Here is a 27137-nt window from a genome sequence, read left to right on the forward strand (position 1 = left end):
AGAAGAAGAGAAGGGTGTAGTATAGAGAGAGATAAAGATATTCAGGAGGGGATAACTGAGACTGAAAAGGAATGAAAGGAAAGGGTAAAGAAAGAAGACATATCCTTGGAGATGAGAGTACCTCCTGCTTCAAGCGATCAGAAGAGAAACAGAAGATAGGTGGAAAAACAGAAATAACACTTGAATCTTACATTTTGACAGGATCTTGGAATTTACCTGTTTCCATCTTCAAATCAGTACATAGACCGCTTCTACAGAATCCTAAACAAGTGACCATAAAAAAGATTGCATGGGAGAATGGGAATCAAATTGAATTTAGAATCAAAGGATTAGAGTTCAGATCTGATTTTGCTCTCAACTAGCTGTGTGACCTTGGCAAATCAATTAACTTCTTTGGCTTTCAGTTTCTTCATCTATAAAAATGAGCACTTTAGACTAAATGATCCAAGATCTATATTCTTGTCTTTAAATCTACAATCCTACTTTCTGAGTCCAAGAATAACTCATTATTTTACAAAACCAACAACCCCCAGCTCCAAACTCTTATTATTAGAATAATATATTTATTATAAGTGAAATCTGCCTCCTTTTAGCTTTTACCTACTATACTACTTCTGTTCTTTGGAGTAGTAAAGAATCAGTCTAACTGTCTTCCACCTGATTATGTTTCAGATTTTTGAAAGTAACAGTAATGTCCCCAAAGTCTTTTCTCCTCTAATTTTAAAATTAACTCTCTCTTACAACGTGGCTTCTAAGCTCTTCATCAGCCTTGCTACCCCTTCTTGAGAAATGCTCTTATTTGTCAATATCTTGCTTGGTGCTAATAATAGCAATAATGACAAAAGCTAAGATTTATATAAGAACTTTAGAAATATTATCTCATTTGACCTTAACAACAACCCTGTGAGTTAGGTGCTATTGTCTTTTATTATTATTAATTTCCATTTTATAGATGAGGAAACTGAAGCAAATATAAGTTTAGTGACTTGCCTAGAATTACATAGCTAGTAAGTAAATGAGGTTAGATTTGAACTTGGGTTTTCTTGACTCCAAGTGGACATTCTATCTGCTGTGCCACTTTGATATTAAAACTAATAAAACAATGACATTAGACTTCAAAGTTGGTTTATCATCCTTCAAATTTACCTTAGCTGTACTTCTAGTCCTCTGATTTCAAAATATCTATCTTGCTACTTAGAGATCCCTAGTAAATGTTACATATTCCTTTATTGTCTTGTTAGAATGAATATGTCAAAGACTAACCAGTTTTTGGGAAGAAAAACAAGATTTAAATATCAGTCATATTAATAGAGGGGTGACTTGGTGTAGTGAATAGGGAGTATAGTCCTCTAAGGCAGGAAAACCTGAGTCCAGTTCCTGTCTCTTACACATACAGGCTCAGTGACCCTGGGCAAATCACTTAACTTCTGAATGGTTTAGTCAGTTTTCCAAGACCTATGTGGGTCAAGGAATTGTACTCTCTTGAGATTTGCCTAGATCAGTGAATTCATGGATCTCGTCCCTATCCTTTCCTAAACAGATACATAATCTGGGTTTGTGACCATTGGTCCAGGATACATTTTTCCATTTTATCCACAAGGATATCATAAGAACTTTCCTTACCTGCTATTAAGTTGTCAACTCTACTGAAGTAGAAAGGAAATATTGAACTGGCCTCAAATGTGTCTGTAAAGTAGAATAAGAAGGTATATTCAGAGGATGATGGGGGAGGGATAGAGGGGAAGACGCATCAGTCTAGGAGACTAGAGGAAATTTAAAATAGTCATTCTGAGTAATGTGTCAGGGAATCCACCTGTAATTGTTCATACAAAAACGGGATTATAAGGGCAACTCACTGGGTGTAGTGGAGAGAATACTAGATTTGGAGACATGTTCAGAAGACTTCAAATCTATACACTTTAATGTTTTAACACTGGATGAATCACTTAACCATTTAGGGGACCAGTTTCTTCATCAGTCAAAAGGACCAGGCTAGGTGATTTCTAAGATTCCATTTCCTCTCTCCTTTACCTCTAAGTTTGATATGATAATTGTCTATATTTATGCCCTTTGAAACATATTTCCAAATTTGCAATTTCAAAAATACAGGTCTAAAACCATGGAGCCTAGTTTTCTGCAGAGTGTATCATCGCATAAAATAGTGAGATATTAACAACATCAGTTTTTTGTCAGACATATCCCTGGTGCACAGCAACTTAAAGGAATCCTGCTGGGCAGTCAATCAAGGTATGACAGGAGAGAAGGGGATGGCTCCACCAACTGGTGCTCTAAAAGTACCATATACAGTCAGCCTGAAATTCCCTCACTAGAATCAAGGCAAAACTATTCCCCTCAGTTGTCACTATTTGTTCCTCCTCCACCTTCCCTACCCTCATCTAGGCTATAAATTACTTTTTTCTGACTTCTTTATTTCCCCATTATGGCTGTCATAGGTGAGCATTTTAACTTGTATTTACCTGGCTATAAATATAGGGTGAGGGTGGTAAGTTTTCTCCGGTTTCCCTGTTATAATGGTTCTCTCTTGTCATATAGATATTTAGAATGCTTTAAGGGAGAATGAGAATTCTTAAAAATGAATTTTACTCTATTGAGCTGGAACATTTGCTATCCAAAAGATCTGGTGTGAAACGGTATCCAAAAATCTAATAAAACAATGTTTCATAGGTTCAATGTTTTATTCTTCAGAATGCTTTAATAGGAGCTTAAAGTTGGCAAACTGGAAAGCCAGGAATGGATATGGTAATGACATCAGAGTAGGACAAAAATTCACCGACTTAGAAGTGTCTGCACAGGGGGAACCCTTCCATCCTTTCCTCCATCAATCTGTATAGGTAGCTATTTCTATTTGAGTTGCATCTTTTATAAGTAATAATTACTTAAATAGCATCAAATGAAAAGCAGCTATGTTGCTTTAAATGATGATGAAAAGATTAATAGTTGGTTATTATTTTAGAACATCTACTTTAGTAAATATCAACTCAGTTGATTTTAGGGGCTTATGTGTTTGGTTATCCTTTCATCTTCTCCAGGTAGTGTTAGCTCAGATTGCCCTTCACCAAGGTTCTGTGTGCTGTATGATCAGATGATAGCTTTCTCATTTCAAGTAACAAAGCATTCTCCTTTGCTGAAGATTTCTGTTAAATTCAATTCAGAAGGAAGGAAGTTTGGAATGCAAGTTGCCAAGGCTTCTGGCTGTATGAGCTGTAGAGAGGCTCCGCATTCATATCTAAACCCCATGTGCTCCATGATATGTAAGATCATCCACTGTTCTGAGACCCCCTGATGAGAGAGCCATATGTGCCCTGCTACCTGCTGCAGGCAGAATGGGGCTGAATAGTACATATTATGAAAGGCTTAACTCATCATGTTCCTGCTTGTATTAATTTGTCTCAACCACAGTGTTATTTTCTCTCCCTGTGTTATTTTCTCCCTATTCCTCTTTGAGTTTGGATTTTTCTTTTGCTTATTTTTCAAGAAAATTCTGTTTTCCCTTTTCCCAAATTTCAAACATCATTGCAGCTTTTACTGGTCACTTGGCACATAGTAATGGCTTATTCCCAAACTTGTTTTCTCCTTCTTTGTTCATCTTGCTGTCACTTCCAGGTTTATTCATGAAAAATAACATGGAGCTTTACCCCCCTGACACCACGATGAAATTGCTGCTGTGCCAACAATGTGTCATTTAAGATACACAGAGATTTAGAGTCATTATAAAATGTCTCTTTCTGAATAAAGAGCTTTATCTAAGTCATAAATTTTACATCTCAAGCTCACTTTAATTGTGCAAGGGGCTGGCTTCTCTATATGGAGAACACAAGCTTTGGATTCTAATTTAATATTATTCATAGGGTGTTTAAGTTGTGTATTTTGGGAGAATTAAAATAGTTCCAGATTTTCGAAGTACCTTAAAGCCTCTGATTTAAAAAAAAAATCTGTGTTATCAACGATGTGGGTATAATTTTCAGTGGTTTAGGCTGCAACCTATCCAGTTATTGAGTCAACAAAAATTTGTTAAACACTTACTGTGTGTCAGCCACTGTAGTAGGCACCAGGGATACAAAGAAAGGCAAAAGAGAGCTGCTGCCCTTATGGAGCTCATAGCCTACCCCATATTTTCTTATCTATGTGCTTCTTGTCCCTGTTTTTCCATGACTTCTTCATAGAGAATTTTTCTGTAGTATTGGAGGTCTTTCTCAGACCCTTGTTAACATCTCGTGGGCACCAGTATAATATTCTGCATTCATCTGTTATCCTTCACTATTTCCACATCAGGAATTCTTAACTGGGGATACATGAACTTGACTTTTTAAAAACATATTTCTATAGCTATGTGTCAATAGAATGTTCCCTTTGTAATCTTATATATATATTTTATTTTATGCATATAAAAATATATTGAAAAGTTACTGGGCTTTACTAGCCTGCAAAAAGACTCTTTAACACAAATAAGATCAAGGTCCCTGTTCTATGTGATCAGACCATTAATGTCTCCAATTGCATATTTATTGGATTATATCTTCTATTAGTTTTTTTATACTTGATATACAAGACAGCATTGACAATATGCTTCAGTCCAATATGCTCATTCTGTGTCTTGCCATTTTCTGTGGGTCATCTGAAATTTTGATTCATTAGACAGTTTGATGGTCCAAAAATTCAAAATCATATAACATCTTTGGAAACATACTGGTGTTAAAAAGATGTTGTTTGTTTCAGGAAGCAACTTGGGGTCTTTGAAAACTGCACAGTTTCCCAAATGTAATCCAGTCTGCTTTTTTTATTTCTACTCAGTTTAGAACCTAGCACATTGCCCATCTGCACTGTCTGACCAAGAAGTATTACATACTGATGGACTAACTCGAAGGGCTGATTATGTACCATCTCTTCAAATGGTCATAGATTTCATTAATGTGACCTTGCAATTTTCTGTGTGTTCATGCAGTAATTGCAAAGGTGCCATGTACAGACAGCTGCATCTGGAGGATCTCACAATCTTTGGAAAACCGTTTTCTATTTGGACTCTGTTAAAAACATCTTCCATAATACCAGTGAACATCTTTGGCAGGCATATGTCTCTTTTGCTGCCTTGATCCAAACTGATGAGAGAGTAGTTCAACTGAGTTATTAATCAGTTTCTATTAAGAAATTGTTATAATTTTAACACATGCCTGGTAGACAACTTGATGAACGAGATCCTTTAGAGCTGTTTTCCCCCAACCACACTAAATAATGTTTTATGACTGATTAAACAAAAAATATATTGTAATATTATGCACTGTGCACTTTTTAGTCACTTGTGTGACTAGAAAAATGTAAACTGCTGTAGACTGTTATTTGCTAATGGTAGATTTTTTTTCCTTCTAATGTCATCATGAACTGTCTTGACACATGTATAAATCATTCCCACAGAAAATAAAGTAGACATGAGGGTCAATAATTTTGGGGGTCATTGACCTTTCTTTATCAGTAATATTGTTATCTATGATTATTTTTCTAGTTGTTTGGTCACGGATAGCACTGAATTTGCTAATGCTGTCGACAGACAGAAATAGAAAATTCTGAGAAGAGAGACATTTGTAAGAAAAAGATAATGAGTTTTGTTTTGGACACGTTGAGTTTGTGATGTTTATGGGACATCCAGTTTGATCATAGGCAAGGACAAATGTTAGGACTATATATGTTGATGTGGGACACATCTTGATAGAGATGGTAATTGAAACCATAGGAGCCGATGAGAGCAACACATGAGATGTTGTAGAGCAAAAAGAAAAGAATGGCTAGCTGAGAGACTTTAGGTCTAACCGCAGTAGTGACATGAGTGATATATTAAGAGAAGGTGACTGAGTAAGCAGTGAGTTGCATCAGGAGCTAGTCATTTCATTGCCTATAAAAATATGGTCAGTTTCCTTTTCTTGGAGGTGTTTGGGATGCTTAGTATGTGTAGCTATCTAATTGTTTTTCTTGAAGAAAGTATTTCTGATTTTCAAAATATTGATACAGCCTTTACTATAATGCTCTAAGGTTTGCAAAGTGCTATATGCATCTCACTTTACAAGTGCATATATGTGTAGTATACACGTGTGTTTTATTATATAATATCCATATTCATACACGTATACTTGTTTATTGTTGTGTATGTTCATATAATATGCAAACACATACATTCTCAGTGCCCAGAATATGAAATATATGTAAATACACATGTATGTGTATACATGTACACATGTATGGTACCTGGAGCCCTCTCCTCTTATATGTGGGACTCCCAGAATAGCAGTTCAGAATATTCTTTGGGTTTACATCTACGCAAAATGAAAAATCCCAAGCCCCAACCTCCACCATGTTTGCTTTTTCTTAGTCACTTAGTTAAATGCAATGAATCCAAAGTAAATACTTTTCATGAAAGAGCATTGCAAGAAAATTCACATTAGAACATCTCCCCCATAGGACACACTCCCACAAATAGACATGTCGTTAGAAGGAAAAGGGACTTACAGGGATCAACCAAAGGGTGCATGTGTGTGGGGAACCCATGTGGTCAAGGGAACATTTGTGGAGGCACAATTTCCACTTCGGATGCTTCAGAAATGCTGATTTCTTCTGGTGATAATATCATGCTTTTCTCACTCAGTCTCTTCTTGAGTGGGCACAGTATTTCTGCTAGGCATGTTCTTTTGACTCATTCCCCTGCTTTGATCATGACAGATAGACACTTGATTCTTTTCTAACACTGTGACATCTCCATTGTGGGCATTGTTCTGCTGCTCCCTTGGCATTTCTGTCGGGCAAGTCATTCTGTAGGTCCCTTTTTGTATCTTTGTGATGCAAGCATATAGACAGTTGAAAGTTTTATTGTTGGGCAACAACAGTTGGGCAAAAAGTCAGAGTAGAAGAGTAGAAGAAGTTCAATGGAAGGGTAGGGAATGAACCAAAAGGAAGAGATGTTGTAAGGCGAAAGAGTAGATTTATTGGGAACGAAATACTAGAGAAGGTAGGAGGATAGGAAACTGAATTTGGAAAGCAGAATCATGAGTAGAAAGGACTGAATCATAAAAGAGGTAAAATTTCTTGAAATGGTGAAGATTAAAGTGTGATCCTTCTCCTATATGTAACTGAAATGGATAAAGATGACATCGAGTTTGAGATGGTTAAACAGGTGTGTGATTAAAGGATCACAGAAAGAAAAACAGAAGAAAACTTTAAGGTCATTTAGCCCAATCCCCTGGTTTTATAGTTGAGGAAATTGAGGCCCATAGAGGAAGTTAAGCAAGTCTCCTACATAAGTAAAAAGGGGAAAGCGAGGATTCCAGACTCCAAATCAAACACACTCATCATAGCACCGTATTACTTCCCAATGAACCAGGATGTTAGCAAGTCATTGCAATAAATTCTGAAATCTCCAAGTTTGACTGAAGAGGGGAGGAGAGGAAAACGAAAATTCAGGTGCTAAATACTGGAGGTTTTAAAAGTGAGTGGATGATTGTAGTAAGGATATGGAGAGAGTAATATAAATATTTCATGAACATCAAAGGAAAAATCATTGTGAAAAATGATGGTAAGAGAATGTTACAGAAGGGGTATGGAGAACAAGAAGAATCTTTGTCTTTCTTCTTGGCCTTATGCCCTCAGGAGAATGGGAGAATGAATGTATTCCAATATCCTCCATCATTCATAATTCTAGCACTGGCATATGTTTAATAGCTGGAGACAGGAGTTGTGATCAGGAAAGCAAGGAGTTTCCAATTTTGAGCATTACCTGAGTAAAGAGAACAAAATTACTTGTTTAAAACACTCTGTAGCCTAAAAACAGAGGCATCTGCTAGGATTATGAACTTCTTAGTGCTTTCTTAGCAAGGAAATCCATTCAATGATCAGTTCTGCCATAACGTATAGGTTTTATGGTCATCATGGGAATATACATCCTATTCTATGCCTATAAAACTCATAGATTTGGCTGTATTACTCTAGATAAGACAAACTAAATCAGAATGTGTTTTTCTAATTTTTATTTAGGTAGCTTAGGAAGGAATTGAAGATTACTAATTTTTTAACCTCATTTTTTTTTTTTTTTTGTGAAACTGGAAATACACACTGTATATCCAAAGAAAGTCATTGGAAGGGGGAGGAAAAGAGAATAAGGGTCTGATGATTTAAAATGCCTTATACTCATGTTTAATTTCAATATTGAATGCTTTCCATCTATATGTTAATGAACTCAAAGTACTAACGAAGCATTGGATAAGTATTTATTGGGAAAAGCACCTGATTAACTCATTAATGTTTGAAACCATTGAAGTATTTGCATTTTTTTTTCAAGTTGCTTGCTAAACTCATCACAAATTATTTTTTGAAAAATCTCTACCTACATTTAAATTGAAAAGTGATCCTTACAAAGTTCTAGAAATCACTTGTCAATGACTTTTTAAAGTGTGTTACTTAGTATAGGAATGAAAAATTGAAAATACTTTTAAGAGCTGAAATCACAGATACTTTCCATTTTTTTATACCTCATTATTCCAGAAATCCATTTCCTCTAAAGTTCTATGGGACTACCAGTAAGAGTATGTATGCATTGAACTGATCAAGACATCTAAATCCCCTTTTTTTATATTTTATTTCAAAGGTTCAAGGGAACTAAGCGAGGTGAATGAACAATAGTTCCTTACTCTTTCCCTTTCTTCTAGTGCTACTGGGGAAGTTTATATGAGGAGTTCTGCTGTAGTGTGGTGATCTTAATGCACATTTACTTCCAGAAATAAGATCTATTATTCATGGGCCTTGCTTAAATAGGAATCATCCTATATTGAAATGAAATTGAATGAAATGATCACTTCTGCAAAAGTCCTACTTGTGATGCCTCTGTCCTTCCACTGCTTAGGAACCTAAGATACAAGAGCTAAACTATTCATCTTTTTTTCCCTCCATCTCTCTTGCTTCATTTCACATGAGAACAGAAAACACCAGCTGGGATGAGCCCCATTTCTCCTCTTTCTAAGACTTTCAAAGAAATATCTACATTAGAAGTTCTATGGAATGTATAAATTTTAGATTTCTTTTCCCACCTCTTCATTCTTGAACTATTCATTCTCAGTTTTAAGTTACTAGAAAGGTTTTTGCAAGGTTAAAATCATGATGTGATAGTAGCAGAATGACTCACATTTGGGATGAGAGACAGAGACAGAGACAGAGAGATACTGAGAGAGAGAAGGCAAAAACATTACACTGGAATGCGGAAGCTAAATAAAAACTATAATCTGGGCATTATTGTGCATATAAGAATGCAATGAGAATTTTTTTTAGTGTTTATTAATTCATTCAATAAATATTTATTGAGAGCACTTACTATTCAATTTTGTATTCAGTCCAGTGAGTATTTATCAAGTAATTATTCTGTACCAGTTTGAGTATGATGATGAATTGATTGACTTACATTTACTGTGGGAAATTAAAGAAATATATTGCATACTCTTTGCTCTTAAATAGATCAACTATCAACATCAACCAGACCAAAATACATGAAATGATTATTGAATTAAGCAATGGCATTGAAAGGGCTCTGGAGAGAAGATTAGTTGACCTATTATTTCATTGTGTAAGAAACAAATTAGTGAGAAAACTGCCTCTACCAAATGAAGAAATGCAACTTTTCTACAGCTTATATAGTAAAAGGTTAAATGATTTGCCCAGGGTCCTGTATGCATTAACTGTCAGATGTGGGGCTAGACTCAAGTTGAGCTCCATGACAATTACCCATCAGTAAATGGGTACCTTTCATGCTAATTCCCAAAAAGTGAGACATAATTTTGAATTCATCATTGCCTTGCATTTCCTGGACTTGGTGTTATAAGAATCTATCTAAGGAAAGAGTAATGTAGTCTGGGGTAACTGAGAAAGGCTTCATGGGAGAAATAGCTCCTGATCTTGACAAATGGAAGGCTAGCATGAGCAGGAACAGAGAGACAGAGGAAGAAGCAGAAGGCATTAGAGGGACACAGTAGGGACTGATCTGACTAGCACCAAGGTTTTCTGTCAGGGAGGTACAAGTACACTTCTAACAGACTAACATGATAAAAAAATGATCAAATCTATGCTTACAGTAAACCAGTGACAGTCAACTTTGTAACCAATTTACCCTGTCTTTCTTTTGTAAGGAGAAGAATTTAGGTGAGAAAACTGATACAAGAAAGAAAATAAGTTCCAGCATTTTAAATATAGTGTTGTTTTTTGGGGGGTTGACTTTTTTGAGGTAAAATCAAAGCCTCTTTAATAGAAGCCCTAACAGATATCTGATAACCCCAGTTTCTGTATTCGTTATAAGAGCTTAGCAAGCATAACATAGAGATTGTATAGCTTTTGGCATAAGATTGAATGATTGTCAATCTACCTAGTACTATAAACTGAGAATAATCTTATTTTTTTAAAAATTGCACCCTTCTCTGATTACTGTGCTGTCATATACTAGAGATTGCACTAAAGAGACCTGTACCAGGATAAAGAAGGGTAGATTAGCCATAAGCATGAACTGTCAGGGCTGCCTGCCAAGTCAAGTGGTCATGCGACCTTTGGATTATGTATTGCACAGATCATAACCCTAGGGAATGAGGGAGGAAGCAACTGGAAACCTTTCCTTCCATAGTGTAGAAATCTGCTCATCAACCTTAACAACCAACAAATCAAAAGTTGATTCTTTTGTCCAACTTTCCCTTTTTCATTTTAGTGAGATCACTTTCAAAAGTTTATTCTTTTTTCCCTGACAAATTTACTGGATGAACTAGCCTTTTTATTTTACTTATTTAGTGTAAGACAATTCTAAGATGATTAATGACATTTTCTGGGGGGTCTTGTTGTAAAAATGAGTGACAATGATCAGCTGCCAAAGTATTACACCAATAATCCCAATGTAGAAAAAGAACTAGAGCAAAGGCTTTATGGGAAAATGATGTGAATAAGAACCTCACAGAACAAGATTTTTGGGGGGGAAATTTATCTGTATTAATACAGGAAATACTCATATTGATGACATCATGAATCCATCAATGCAATTTAAAGAAAAAAATAAAAGCAAGTAGAGAAATGGAAAGCAAATATTTCGAGCCCATATATATTTACCTAGACGGACATTTATATAGTAACAGTACAAAAGAACCGAATGAAAGAGCTAAAGTCTTAGTGCAGACATGGGGAACCTGTGACTTTAAGGTCATAGGTGGCCCTCTAGGTTCTCAAGCGTGGACCCTTGACTGAATCCAAACTTCAAAGAACAAATCCCCTTAAGAAAAAGGATTTGTTCTACAAAACTTGAACTCGGTCAAAAGGCCACACCCAAGGACCTAGAAGGCCACATGTGGTCTCGAGGCTGTAGGTTCCCTACCCCTGTCTTAGCGTAACCTTTGATTACTCCCCCCAAAATATGTGTCAAATACAAATCAGAAATGTGGCAGCTGTTGTCGTTTGTTTCTGTTTCTTATTATTGTAATCATAGTGGCGCTGGAGAAAAAAGAGAAAGTCAGTAAGGGGGTTGGGGGACATGGGAAGAAAGAAAACCTTTCAGCTTCGCCTTCTTGAAGTTAGCAAGATAAATATGTCCTGCTTTTAAATGAAAGGGATATCACTAAACTAGACAGATTTATTGAGTTAGCTCATAGCAAAATGAGTTTGCTCCATTTTCACATACTTTTCCAGTAGTAAATGTTTTAATCTATTGATGCCACAGAGAAATGCTACATTAGCTATAAAACAGAAAGAGGGCACCATTCACTGACAGTACCAATAATATCTATAGTGCAGTAAATACTTTGCAAGAGTTTAATGGCCCTGACTTCAAACAGATAATATATCGTTGACTAAACTGGAGAGAATGTGTAAAATAGTGCTGATTCCTCTAAACACATAAACTTAACTTAGATATGATATTAAGACCTCAGTTTTAGCATCTCAGAATAAATCATGTCTGTCCCCTTCCCCAAATAAAACAAAAAGTCCAAAAACAAAAACAAAATTCTTCACTTGCTGCAGTACTTTATACCGCATTTTGCTATTTCCTAAGTAGTCTATGGATTTACATTATAACTCAGTTGACAAAAGAAATAGAATTCTCACGTTTCAGTCCTCTTTAATCCCCCTACTCCCCCCTCCACCAGCACATTCTCCCTTCATAGAGTAGTCACCGTGAAGGAGAGCTTCACTCTGGGCTAATGTGGAACTACTCTTGAATCTGTTCTATAAAGCAGATGGACTAATGTTTCAGGGAGAAGTGTGAGTTAAGATGCAGCTGTATGCATTTAGTAAGCATCTGTCTGAGAACCCCAACATGCCATTATCCTTCACCCTATCCATTTCACAAGCTGTATGTGATTTTTCTGGTAGGCATGAAGACCCTGGGCTATTGCTTTTTTTCCCCTAACATTTATATATGTTGCAAAACCACCAATGTTCTTAGATTGGGAGAACATTTCAAGTATCTCTGTGCATGATTTAATTTCTCATTTTCAGTTAAAAGATATCAAGACACTATTCTACAACTTCCTCTTTTTATGGTATTGATAGAATTAAGAGGCTATCCTTTAGCAATAGTCTGCCCCGTATCTTTTTATGAAGATTTAAAAGGTTTATATTAACTTTAAAGTATTTCTTTATGTAAAATACATCTCAGTCATTTTCTTTGAAAGCCAAAAGAGTGCATTAAATCTTGATCCTCAAAAATACTTGAAAGAAGTTTTGTCTAAAGAATGATATAACAATTTTTGGTTACAAAGTCTCTAATCTCTGGCTTTAGGCCACCTCCAGAAATATATCAACTTTAAATTAAATTTCTAGTGATAGTGATAGAGTTGTCTAGATCCACCCATACTTCACAAAATAAGTGTTGTTATTATCCTTGTTTTATAGATAAGAAAACTGAGATTGGAAAGAAGTTGGGTGATTTGGCTAGGTCACATAGCTAGTAAGTCTCTGCATTAGTATTCAAACTCAGATCTTCCAGAAGACAAGTCCAGTGCTCAAGTTCATGGCTGCCAGTAAACAGAGGAAGGTAACTATGAGATGCCTCAGGAGGGTTATACTTGGTAGCAATGGAAAAGAGCAAATCATAAGATGGCATCATTCTCACCATGGCCTATTAACATCACATTTCATCCAGCTGAACTAATGGTTCAAATTTAGTATAAAACAGTGGCTACTTCAACAAGAAGATAGACAAGGTGGGAAGAAAATAGTTACCACTGTAATTTCAAGGAAACAAATTGTAATATGACATATCATTACCATTTTGTAGATTACACCTTAATGTTCTTTCTAGTTAGTTGATATTTTATTAGAAGTTGATGCCAAAATGTTTAAACAAAAAGTAAAGAGATCTGGGTTTGAGTCCCAATTTTACTTTTAACTATCTATGTGATCTTAGGCCAATCATTTACTGCCTCAGGACCTTTTATATAAAATGAAGATTTTGCATGGATAATCTCTTAAGGTACCTACCAACTGTAAAATTCTATGACTTCATTTTCCTATGGAAATAACATTTGCTGAAAAAGTCATTGTGCTAGATGTTATAACATGGCAAATTCTGTCATGTGTCTTTGTAATAAAACCCATAGGCTTTAAATGGATGAAAAATTTACTATCAACTGCAGAGAAGTGAGCTTTGAAGGACAAAGTAGAGGTTATAGTATAGGACTGGGAACAGGATGCATTCCAGATAAAGAGACTAGAAATTAGTAAACATCGTGCTCGAAGAACCAAGTTGGGAATGTATGTAGTATGTTGGGGAGTGGGGGGCAATGAGGTGAACAGGTTTGATTAATGTAGCAGAAAGTTTTGGCATTGTTGTATAAGATTAGAGAGACAGGTAGGTATTGTGGGAAGGTCATGAAAATTAGTCTGAGGATATATCAGGCTCTCTGACCTCCACTGAGTCATTTAACTTCTGAAGGTTTCTGTCTACTTAAAGGTAAAAGAACTTGTACTAGCAGATCTATGAGAACCCTTGCAGATCTAAATTCTATGATCCTTTGACTGTATTCTGTGAGTAGTAGGGAATATTCTTACTCCTAATTCATAGACGGGGAGCAGAAAGAGGAAGGAACTTAGCCAAAGCTAGAGGGGGAGTCAAGTGTCAAGACCAGGGTGGAATGATAGGATTGCCTTTTGCAAAAATAAATGTGCATTTTTATATTCATGTATTTTCTTCCCCCAATCAAGCATTACATTTGTATTGGTTATTTAAGTAGCCTGGAGAATTAAATATGTCATTTTCACTGTCTATAAATCAGAATTGTGTGTTAAATGATCTGTTAAACTCTAATGGCAAGATATACTTTAGACTGCTTGGTTAGTGTTGCTCGTTCCAGACTGGAAGGAACATTTGAAAGGATGGTACTTAATAAATATAATTGACTCTCTCTCTCTCTCTCTCTCTCTCTCTCTCTCTCTCTCTCTCTCTCTCTCTCTCTCTCTCTCTCTCTCTGTTTCTCTCTCTCCCTCTCTCCGTCTCACTCTCTCTCTCTTTCTCGTCCTCCCTCCCAACAAAAATAATCAGTATTTTTATTCACCTCACCTAGCCACATCAATTTATTGTGGTTACTCAAAATTTATGTTTACAAATGTGTCTGAATCATTTCTTGTACCTGAGATTGTAAAGACATTGGAATGAACTTGATCATAGCAACAGAACAGCTATAGAAGAATCCTCAAGAGTAAATGAATTTTTTATTTTCACTGTCATTTGTTGTTGTAATCTGTACACTTCCCTTCCCTGGAATATTTGCTGTTTGAAACTTTCTATTTTAGATAATATTAATTAAATGCCACAATATAAAGTATACATGAATGGAAATTTGGCAGCTGATTTCCTTCTAGTCCTTACTCCACCATCAAATAGCTTCCTAATTTTCTCCACTTCATTTAATTTGACCAAGCCTCAGTTTCCTCATCTATAAAATTTAGGTAATAACTGCCTTATCATTGGAATTTATGAGATAATATAGTATTATATATTGCATTATATTGTATTATATATTGTATTATAATATAATATGCTGAAATATATATTCAGTATATAATATATATATATTAAATATATTAAATGATATGCAGGTATGGTATCATTATCATTATTAATTTTAAAAAGAATTTAGATAGTTACTCGGAGACTTGGTCTCTTCTTGTTTTTATCATCTTGGTTTGTAACTAGTCAAGACATAAGCTTTCATGGTCTTGGTTTCTTCATCCATAAAATGAAAGGTTGTGCTGGACCAAGGGTTCTTAACTTTGTATCATGGACCTCTTTGGCAGTTTAGTGAAGTTTATGAATCCCTTTTCAGAATAATATTTTACTGCCTACATTCATAATTGGAGGCAAAGCTAAGTTTCATTTAGAGGTTAGTGAAAATAAAGATGTATTTTTTTCCATCTAAGTTTACAGGCCCCTTGAAATCTCATCCATGCATCAAAGATCAAGAATCCCTACACTAGATGCTTTCTAATTCCCCTCCCAGCTATGAAGTGCTATGAGTTTGGTATTAATCATGAGTATAATGTTTTTGCTACATTTATGAAAATTGATATTTAGTGATGGTTTTGTTGCATATACAGAATGAAAGAATGCATAGACTTAGAAAGAGAAAATAATGGGGTAGGGGGAAGCTATTTCTTATGTGTTAGTAGATATATTATCCAGAGGAAAGATATTAGTTAGATAAATATACCTATTATCCTTCTCAGTTTTTCTATTGTTAATATTTTTTTCCCATTCTTCAGGACTTTCTTGCAGATTCCTTTGAAATTAAGAAAGCCAGAAATTTCTAAGTGGATATGTAAAATTTAGCTAGAATACATAAAGCACATTATCTCACACCATTTTCTTTCACAGCACTAACACAATCTTGCCACTGCATAGGACTGACCAATTTGGGGGTGAAAGGCAAAGAAATATCCTTGATAAGCCACTTTAAGGCACTTGATAAGCAACACTTTAAGGGTTACTAGTAATAACTTAAAATTAATATTTTTTCACTCTATCATACAGAAATTCTAAAAAGAGCACAGTTTCCTAAAGAAAACCCAAATCAACAGTTTGGAAGGGTTTTTACAAATCTATCCAAAAAATAGAAAGCTAATATAGATTACTCATAAAAATCCAGCCTTAGTTTTTTACAATATCTGTATATATATTAAATTTAAGTGCTTAAATTAGAATGTGGTTGGTGAAAGCATTTATGAATTATTGACATTTTCAATCTACCCACTCCAGTGTGAAATTCATTAAGAAGTGATAATTTTGGAAACACATCATACAAAGCCATTGTAAAACAAGGTGCTTGAGCAGCACTTTTATTCACTGATGCATGGGTATTATTTGAAAAACATAATTTAAAAACTGAGCCTCAGAGATTACTTTTGTCTCCTATTAAATAAAGGATTAGCACTTCATTTGCTGAAAGAGACAGATGTCTGTCAGGTTTCTTTTTTGGTATGCCATATATTAAAATCTTAATGAGCATCATTGAGAGGAAGCTTTTCTCAACATAAGTGTTTTTTCTATTGTCTTGTTAAATGTAGAATGGAAGAAATGGAAAGGATTCATTTTAGAATACTAAGAATGAGCAGGATAAAAAAAGAATTTCATGAATGTTTTTTCTGCTGTCTGGTGAAATCTTATGTACATTTGGCAGTTAAGGGATATACTGTATGTGTGTGTGTGTGTGTGTGTGTTTTCCTTTTTAATTTATTTCATTCTTCTTTGTAAAGATTCATATCTGCACTGGTAATCTGTCCTTGGAATTTTCCATTTGGAAGAGATTGAAACTGATCATTTCAATCCGATCTGCTGCTTCTACTTTGGAATGACAAAGCCCTGCAACTTTTACTATTCCATGTTATATGTTCCTCTCCCCCTCATGCTGGCATTCTTCAAATTCTCTCATTTCATTTAGAGTCAGATTAAGTTGACTTCCTTCATGGACCTTCTTCTGATCATTTCCATTCTACTGAATCTCTCTAGCACTTTGAGTCTCTAGCTAGCAATCCTATATCTGTATAAGTATGTGGTGTATGTGTGTGCATGTTTTTCAAATATAATACATTATATGGAGCAGTGGATAGAGCACCAGTGCAGGAGTCAGGAGGATCTGAGTTCAAATCTCACCTCAGACACTTGACACTTACTAGCTGTGTGACCTCGGGCAAGTCATTTAACCCCAATTGCCTCATCCTGGGTCATCTCCAGTCATCCTGATGAATATCAGGTCACTGGATTCAGATGGCTGTGGAGGAGAAGTGAGGCTGGTGACCTGCACAGCCCTCCCTGACTCAAAAAACAAAGTCAAGTGCAAGTCATGTCATTATTTCTCTGATGGCAAGGTCTTCTTCGGCAACGAAGGACGAACACACAACACATTATATAATGAATATTATAAAATACCATTCACATTAATATATATTGATGTAGATGTTATTTTTATAGTATTTATATGATATATAACACAATGTATTATATAATAAGTATACTATCTACATATATACACCCAGACGTATATAGGTGACATAATTTGTATGCTATATAATTTGACATATTATACATATACATACAGATATGAGATGTTAATATATGATATATATTATATTATACATACTCACACATATATACACAATGCACACACTGTATGTGACATACAGTAACATCTAACTGCAATCATATAGCTTTCCAATGACTTATGCTGCACTGGGTACAAGATCAACTTTTTCAAAATAAAGATTTGCTAATGTGTAATAAATAGTGAAAAAAATATGGTTACCGGTTAACCAAAAACAGTATCACAATCCATGAGATGCTGCTTTGCAGCTAGATTTACTACAAGAGAAATGAACGTGCATGTTGAACCCTAAGCCAGAACAAAGAGTTTACAATCCAAACAGAAGTTTTTATATTTGTGAAATTCAGACAAAGAATAAAGTAATAGAAAGCTCCACCTAAATGGGAGTGGCAGGGGAGGAGAAATAATGAATAATTAATTTGACAAAAGCAGAATTCTTTTCCTTTGAGAATTGTCAGGGCTTAAACTTTTTCCACTCACCACCCCTTCAGCACCTCTTAAACTGTCGGGGTCACAACCCCATATGGGCCTAGTCATAGTCTAACAGGAAGACTATGAAGATAAGGTGGTCTGCTTATCTAGAAGGGTGCCAGAGGCACAAGCTATTTCCTAGCCTAGTTCAGTTTGGTGTTTGTTTTGACTCTCAACGCCACACAGGGAGTCCAGCTGGGGTTGCAAACAATAAAATATATCACATGGAGGTAGGAGGGTTTCATCCTTGATACTTTTGGGTTCTCCTGCATACTCTAGGTCCAGTGTTTCTGGAAAATATGACAACTGAGAAAATTCAGGGGACCCCTTTAACATTCCACAGTTCTTTTTTTCTTGTACCTTGTGGCTATTGAATTCAGGAGATAAACAGTTTATGTGCATGTGTGTGATGCCAAACTGAAAATAAGTATAGTCAACCACGGGCAATATTGTAACGTAAAAGACTTTTCAACCTAGTGTCCTCTTTCTGTGCTACCCCCTCCTCATCTACATGGAGCAAATCACTAAAGGTTCTCTGCATCCTGGCAGCTTTGCTTCTAAAATTTCTGGAGAACAGAGTGGAACTCTAGGAAATTGGAATCATTGCTGATCCACATGCACCTTTGGAGACTCAGGGCTTTGGGGAACACTGAAAGAGAAATGGAGTACATGAACTAGAACAGTAGGGAAAGCTGTGTATGTCCTTTTCATACCATTTCCTACCCTTGCAATAGCAACCCATGAGTCTGAAAGACAGACCAATTACCTAGGAGCCCCACCAAGCTTGGACATATAGACACCTGAAAGGAACTCTGCAAACCACATGAATCACTCTTGACAGTCCCTGAGGCCTCAACCTTGAAAGAATAGGGACTTGCACTAGTAAGCAGAGGCTCAGATGAGGGTAGTGTTGGTACCTCCTCAAAGACAGAATAGATAACATGTCAGTGAAAGAATAGTTAGGATAGAGGGATGAGGGAAGGTACTGGTTGGAGGGAAAGGCAGATCATCATATAATCCTAGAATAATTTTCAATTATTGATATCAATCAGTTTCATTTAAAAAAATTAGTTATTGATACATTGTACCTCTGATTCATACAGTATGTGACCCCCTAGAAAGTCACTTATCACCTCTGTGTCTCAAGCAACTCTGTAAGACATTTTCAAAGGTGTTAATCTCCATCAGTAGAGATTCCTCATTGACAGCTCCCTATATCAATGAATTCATGTGTCTAGTTCCCATCCCATTTGTAATTTACCATGAATGAATTTCAGAGATAGGACTACAGATGTGTTCCAAATTTGCATCAGAATACTTATTTTTAATTTAATTTTTAATTTAATTTAATTTTTAATTTAATTTAATTTAAATATTTAATTTAATAAAAGGCCATCTATAATGTCTCTATGGCAAAGTAATATTTAGAGCTTTACAAAAAGCAAATAAATTGGAGACTGACTACATTATCTTGTTCTTTTTTCATTTCACATATATAAATCTTCTGTCCCTAACTATATTGGAAGCAAGGACTATGTCTTTTTTATGTTTTTTCTTTATCACCCATAGCACCTAGGCATAATACAAAACACTTAGTGGCACTCAATAAATAACTGTTAATTGATTTAATGTTATTGCTGATTTTCATTTATCTACTTGAATGATTTTTTTCTTCTATCCAGCTGGTATGTTGGTAGCTTCTAATCTGCTCTAATGTTATTTTTTTCCTAATGTAGAATTTTTTCCCCTTCATATACTGAATTCTCTTCCAGGTAAATACCAGTGTTATATGTGGATGAGAATAAGTAAAAAATACAAACTGATCTCTCACTCTTAGCATAATCTCCAAATAACCAGATTGAATTAAGATTACCAAAAATGTCTATATATTTTAATTCTGAGAAAAATCTTATTTGTTAAACTTGCAGACATGACATACATGTATGTCATTAAGATATTCACAATGGAAAGTAATTTAGCCTTGAGTAATTAACCAATTGAGGAATTTATGTGAAAAATTCTTGATTTTTCTGAAATATTTAAGTCATTTAAAGAATAATATTTAATCTGCCAAAATCAATCAATTAACATTTATTAAATACCTACTGTGTGTCAGCCACTGTGCTAGGTTCTAGGGAGTAGGCTTGATAACCTTAATGTCAACAGAATAGAAGTGTGCTATATTTCTTGAAGTTTTGATGAAGGAATTTCTAAAACCGTATTATCATTGAAGCAAAAGTTTCCTAAGTCTCATTTAATGAACAAAAAGGTATTTGGGGCACTTAACGCCCTTTGCAATTTGCAGTGCAATTTGACAAATCTTGGCAATGCATGCATGTGTTCTCTGAACCATGCATTTTGTAATTAAAGGATGCAATTCAAAGTAATGCATATGATGGGGACTTGGGTAGAGCTAATGACATCTTATTTCTATAAACAATAACATATCCTATGGATAATATTCATTTTAGGAAGATTTGAGGATTAAAGAGAAAATGGCCCTTCCCTCTCTCCCTTACTTCAATCTCTTTATTCTCTACATTAGAAGGGAAAAGTCAGGGTAAGAGAAGATAATAAACATTTATGCAAAGCTTACTTTGTGCCAGGGATCATGCTAAGTACTTTACAAATATTATCTCATGATCCTCTTAACAACAATTTAGGGTAGGTGCTTTATTTCCTAGTGTATAGCTGAAGAAAGTGAAGCAAACAGAGATTAAGTGATTTGCCCAGGGTCACATAACTAGTAAGTATATGAACAGAAAGCCCAGATTTAATCAGTCAATACTTATTAATGCAGTAGCTAGCATATGTCATTAAGACTGGAGAAACATAAGGACTGTACTGCTGTGGCAATAGAGAAAGAGAACCAAAGTGAAAAGGGACATCCCAGGTCAATTAGTTCAACTAGTTTCTCATTTTGTAGAAGAGGAAACGAAGATTCAGGTAGATTCAGTGATTTATTCAAGGTTACACTGGGAATGGTCATCACAGATGAATTTTGAATCTAGGTCTTATGGATCTTTCTTCCATGCCAATCTGCCTCCACCTCTTTATGGAGACTAGATAAATAATATTAACATCACCTTGATCCTTAATTTAAAACATATATTGAACATATGATTCTTATACAAATTCAATATAATTTCTAAGGCCTCCGTTTAAAAGCTTAAGAAATCAGAAATATTTTTCAATGATAACAGTAAACTGTTATAATAATATTTATTATTATACTATTAGAATTATTATTATTATAGGCAATAATGATTGGCAAATCCTAAACACTATCAAGTTTGTCAGAGATACAGCAAACATGCTTTGCCTTCCCTCTCCCTCCACTTGCCCTCCCTCAAAGATTGCTGTTTACGGGGATTTTAGTTTAAATTTATTGGATTACTTCACTTCAGTTTTGAAGGTTTTGATGAATGGGCTATAGCAAGTCATAACATGGACAAGACCAGTGCAAATTTCCCCAAAGCAGAAATGCCCAATAAATCTTAATCCTGATTAACCAAGACCTATTACAGTGGCAAGCCTCTCTTGAACTATATAGCATTTGCCCATGCCCCATGAATTAAGACCAAGACCAATGACATTAATGTAATTTTTCATTAGAATAGTAAATGAAATAACACGAGCGAAAAAACATTTTGAAAAAATGAAAAATATCCTAAAAATTCAATATGGTTTTTCAAAGTGTGGAGTACTGAAATATTGGCATTTCTTTATATCACCTACTAATACTCTTTCAAACAATATTTCTTGAGAACTAGAAGACTATTCTTCAGCACACAAATGCGCACGCACACACACACAAAATGCAAATATAGGATTACCTTGTATCAATTTTTTGTATTCGTATATAGTGGAGTGTGTAAGAACTTAAGCCAGCTCATATTAGCTCAGCATGACCAACTTTTTAAATTTCAGTGCCAATACTTATATCTCAGAAGTCAGCAAATGCTACAAATCAGAACAAGGTTTATTGTTTTGTTCATTGTCTGGATATATGAAAATGATGAAGAAAGTAATAATGCACATTAAATTTAAGTGTCATGCTTTATTTTTCAGGGAGTCGCTTGTTAAAGGTTTCTCAATACATGCCTGCCTATATGTCTCCTTCCATTAGATTGGATGATCCTTGGGGGTGGGAACTGTTTCACGTTTGTCTTTACAGTCTTAGCACCAAGGATAGTGCCTGGTATATAAAATATGTGATGAATTGATTAATTTCAAGATTAATGGTCCAGGAGACTGACTTTTTGAAGGAGGAGGTTGTAATCCTATGTATATTTGTGAAGTTTAGAATGCAAATAACTATCACCAAAACTGGTGAAGCTGGAAAACAGTTATGTAAGTCACAATATCCCTAGAGGAGTTTGGAATAAGGGGAATGTTTCAGTGTTACTTTTTATAAATGCACAGATATAATGATATGAATTTTTACTCCTTATGACATGTAGGTATTTATGTTGAGAATAAGTCCTTTGTGCCATAACAGTGGATTAAAGTTTATGGTGGACAACGCAAGAAATCAGATTTTTAATTAAATAAATGTTTTCTTGATATTTTTTTTAAATTACTCCCACTCCCAAATGACTCCCTTGTGCCCCTTGTTCTCTTGTAACCAGAAGTAGAGTTAAGCAGCCACACACACACACACACACACACACACACACACACACACACACACGCATGTACATTGACCAGGAATGTCAGTACCTGTAGTCACCATCTTTCCGCTAAAACACAGAAAGCATCCTTTACCATTAGTGTTCTTAAGTTATTATCAGTTACTACAATGATGAGAATTTTTATATCCTTCAATATGTTTTCATTCACATTATTGTAATCTTTTTGTAACTCATTCCTCCTGGTTCTGTGTACTTTATTTCATACAAATCTTCAAAGAATGAAACCTTGAAAAATGTACATGTAGCACACAAGTTCTTTTTCCTATATTTGACTATCACTTATATTCCTAGCAGGCTAAAGAGATACTCTTCATTTCCAGATTTAATTCAATGGACTGACTGACCTCTGTATATTCCCCTGTGAATTAACACCTGAGAAACTGCCATCCTAGCTCTTATCCCTTCAATGACACCTTGAGTAACAAATGAGGTTTAAGCTGTGCTAAGACTTATGTAAGGTGATGTCAGGAAAGGACTAACAGCTCTACTATTTCTTCCAGCTATAGCAGAGTTTGGATCAGCTCAGTTTCAACAGCGTTCAAGACAACATACACAGGGCACCTGTTTAATTTCAGCTTTTGACTGAATATGGAAACATACAATCGATCCATTGCACAATGTGGGTGCTCCATGAAGATTGTCAGCTGTGATAAACTATGATAGTGTAGGCTATCAGGAAGAGATCTTGAAATAACTTTTAAGTATGACAATGAGGAATTTATATGATTAGTTGTTTGGAAGGAGTCTAAAGAGTCATAACTATGAAGCCATTATGGACAGAACTTTTCAAGGCACTAGTTTGCATCATAGTTTGTTGGTGGTTGGGAGTGACTTTTATGCTTCATAGATAAATGTCAGGGATCTCTTCAGGGTCCCTGAAAGCAAAGAGAGATTAGGCTGGAGCAGAAAAAAAAAATCACTCAAATATAAATGTCCATTATTTAAAGAACTCGCTTACCTTTGATTCAGGTCTCTCTAAAGCCAGATCTCCCTCCTTTTCCCACCTCCATGTAGTTGACTCACATTGTTGTTTAAAAAGATATTTTCTGCCCAGTGCTCATTTGGGCTTCATATTATCTTTAATTCCCTAGTGTATTACAATATTTTTTTTTCTTCAGTGATGGAGGGCTTTGATTTTAACTTTTGACTCCAGCCATTACATTTGTTGTATCTGCTTTATGTTTGTAAAGGCTTTATTCTCATGGAGCCAAAGGTCTTGTTTAAGGGGACAGGAAAAAAGAATTATATGGAGTTAGTGGAGCAACTCCATCACTTTTTTGCAATAATTTGCCTTGACTTCCTTTGCACTCAGATAACAATTATATTATACATCAGTCCAAGCATCTCCATTAGTATGGTTTCTTACATTTTCTTCCTCTCCACAATTCATGATCCAACTATAATGGATCTGCTTGCAGTTCCTTGCCCATGATAGTTCATTTCCCGTCTTTGGGCCTATGTACTGGTGCTCTTCCATATGAATATCCTTGGTTTCCTTCAATATTTTAATCCACTTTCTAAAGTAGGGCTTTCCAGGCCTTCACCACCATGAACCAAGCTGCTAGTTCTTTCTCCTCTGAGGTTACCTTTCATACACTCTGCATATAATTGAACATACCTACTTATTTATATGTTGTGCAATTAGAATTGTGAACACCTTAATGTTCAATATTGATTATGCCTTCTATCCCTGGAGTTTTGCACAGTCCTTGACACACAGTAAATGCTTAGTAAATTGTTGTTGAGTGACAGTATCTAAATAGTAACAATCTATAACTATAAGGCCTAGATATTCAGAAATGATTCACTGTTTCAGGTTATGATAGTATCTGGGTTAAAAAAGATTAGATCAATGTGGGTATACCAATGTTGACACCCACATAATGATTACAGATTTTTTTTTCTATTAAAGAAAATAATTATTTTCCATTAAGCACATGATATTTAAGAGTGGGCAGGAGAAGAAAAGGTATTGCTGTAGGTCCTTTCATTTAATGCCCAAATGTAGTCTTACTGTATATCTATCTCAAAAGTCCATTAGGTCATAAAAGCCTGTTCTTTGGCCCTGGGAAATTAGTTTCAAATTAGAGGTTCAGCTGAATAGATCAATGCCTGAGATAGATATAAGAAAGGCTGTTCATTTAAATAGCTCTGTGTTCTACAGTAATGTGATAAGTAGGACCAGTTAAATGATTGGAAAGTTTTCTGTTACAGAACCTGAGCTACCCTTACATACAGAGATATTGACATTCCTGTTTTGAATATTATGGTCTGGTATACTGCTACATTTATTCTTAGTTTAATTTTTGTCTTATTTTTGTTTTTTATTCAAAATTATGTAAGGTATTTATTTGAAATTTAGCTTGAATGACAGCAATGAATTTTTAACAAATTAATGTCCTATGAATGACGTATGAATAAAGTAAATTAATATTTCCTTTAAATTTGAAGAGGTAAAGATAAAGGTGCCTAGCCAATACCGTACCATTAATCTATTCTTTTCTTCTTTCTCTCTTTACTTCTCTCTCTCCAATAGAAGTGGAACAAAAAGGTAATTAAATACCTTTCATAAATTATATATATTATATATATTACTTATTTTAGGCTAAGTTATTTAACAGTTTAACATATAGTTTAAATATTTTTGTCATTAATTTTTACCTATTTTATGAAAACTTATTTAGTCCCTCTGCTGCTCAACTTCACTAAATAGATCATTAAGATTAATTAGTGGCAATTTAATCCCTTTATCTTAATTTTTAAAAGAAGTTTTATTTTATTCCCATTATCTGCTAGAAAAGCATTTTGCCTTTTTCTATAGTTGGTGATAGACAGTGATTACATTAGTATGTGTATATGTATAGGCATTTATATGCCTGTATATATGCTAGAATATTTGCCCCAGCTTTGTTTTGCTACATTTCCATGCCCTATCCTTGCTTATTTGTTGTTGGGACGGGGAGGGAAGACTTTCTGAAACATACTAAAATAAATACATTCTATAACCAAGGCCTATTAGTTTGCAATTAATAAAGACTTGGAAACCTAACACAAATGATGTTCTAGGACATCATATTTATAACAGCAAGACTGGGACATCATTACAAGCCATTTTAATGGAATCAAATAAAAAAAAAAACTCAGTGGTTAAATATCAGTGGTGAAATGCTTTAAGTCATACGCAAATAACCAGGTTTTAGATCTTTCTACCTTTAGAAGAACTTAGTGGCCAATTTCTCCCCCTGGCTCCCCTTTTTTATTCTGGAAAAATAAAGCCTTTGGTTTTCTAGTAATTGTTTTCCATTCAAAACCTAACAACCTTCTTTGCCTATCATCTTACATTTGTTTTGCCCTGTTTGTACGCTTGTGACTTCTGCTAATGAGCTTATCACTAATGCCTATGTCCAATTTGGGTCAAGGGGAGAATATAGCCCATAATATGTTAAATTGTGATTCAACATTCAAATATATTAAGATAACTTAATTTGCCCACCTACTACAATTCTGTACTTCACAATCATAAGAAGAGCACATTTCTTTTACAATACGTTTTCTTTGCACCAATTTTCAAGCAGCCTTTGGTAAACCAACCAAAGTACCTTATGCTTCCTCCCAACTTTTGTGCAACATATGCTACTGAATCATACTAAAACCTGAGTGTCAGTTAATTGCTGGCCATTTTCATTCTGAAGTTTGAGCAGCAAAAGACCATAGTAAAAGGTACTATTCTTTTACTCTCCTGTCACGTAACATTAGAAGGTACATGCTTTTAAATTCAAATACTACTATATTTAACAGGACATTTTTAACTGATTAAAATCTAGATCTTGGGTTCCTCTCAATGAACTTCCCACCTTTTTCTTCTTTCCTTATTCCTTCCTTCCTTCCTTCTTTTCTTTCCTGCCTTCTCTTTCTCCTTTCAATACCCATCCATCATTCATTATTTAATTGTATGGATTGCATGCTCTGTGTGCATTGTAGCAGCTTTGGGAGTCCTTTTTGCTAGCTGAATTGGTGGTCTGTTCTGGGACTCTACTTTTGCTTTAAGCATTCTTGTGAATGACTAAGGGATTGCCTTTTGCTTAATGATACCTATTAAATTGTTCATATCACTTGGGCTATAAGGATGGATCTTTTATTGCAATTTTACAGGAAATTCTTCAGTGGACTGGTTTTTTAATTGCATGAAAATGTTCTGAGGAATCATCTCTTTACCTAATTATCATACTATAGAGAACATGTGTGTACATATGCAAATATATACACACTCTAAATATACAAATATATATTGAAACCTTGGAATTATGTGTATGCAAAGAAGAATGATAAAAGTAAGTACATTTACTGTACAGACAAATGC

General features: G+C 35.0%; 1 protein-coding gene across 8 annotated transcripts in view; it reads left to right on the plus strand.

The window, feature by feature from the left end:
• ADGRL3 (adhesion G protein-coupled receptor L3) overlaps positions 1 to 27137 on the plus strand; it is a 941368-nt gene that overhangs the window by 562908 nt on the left and 351323 nt on the right. Inside the window, exon 1 of one of the 8 annotated variants that reach the window (XM_072620871.1) lies at positions 25308 to 25328. The exons of the other annotated variants lie outside the window; for them this stretch is intronic. The gene's annotated coding sequence lies outside the window, so the exon portion shown is untranslated. Of the gene's footprint in view, positions 1 to 25307; positions 25329 to 27137 lie in introns of those variants that run through there. 8 annotated transcript variants of the gene reach the window in all.

This window comes from Notamacropus eugenii, chromosome 6 (assembly GCF_028372415.1).
Source record: "Notamacropus eugenii isolate mMacEug1 chromosome 6, mMacEug1.pri_v2, whole genome shotgun sequence".
In the NCBI taxonomy this organism is placed as follows: domain Eukaryota; kingdom Metazoa; phylum Chordata; class Mammalia; order Diprotodontia; family Macropodidae; genus Notamacropus; species Notamacropus eugenii.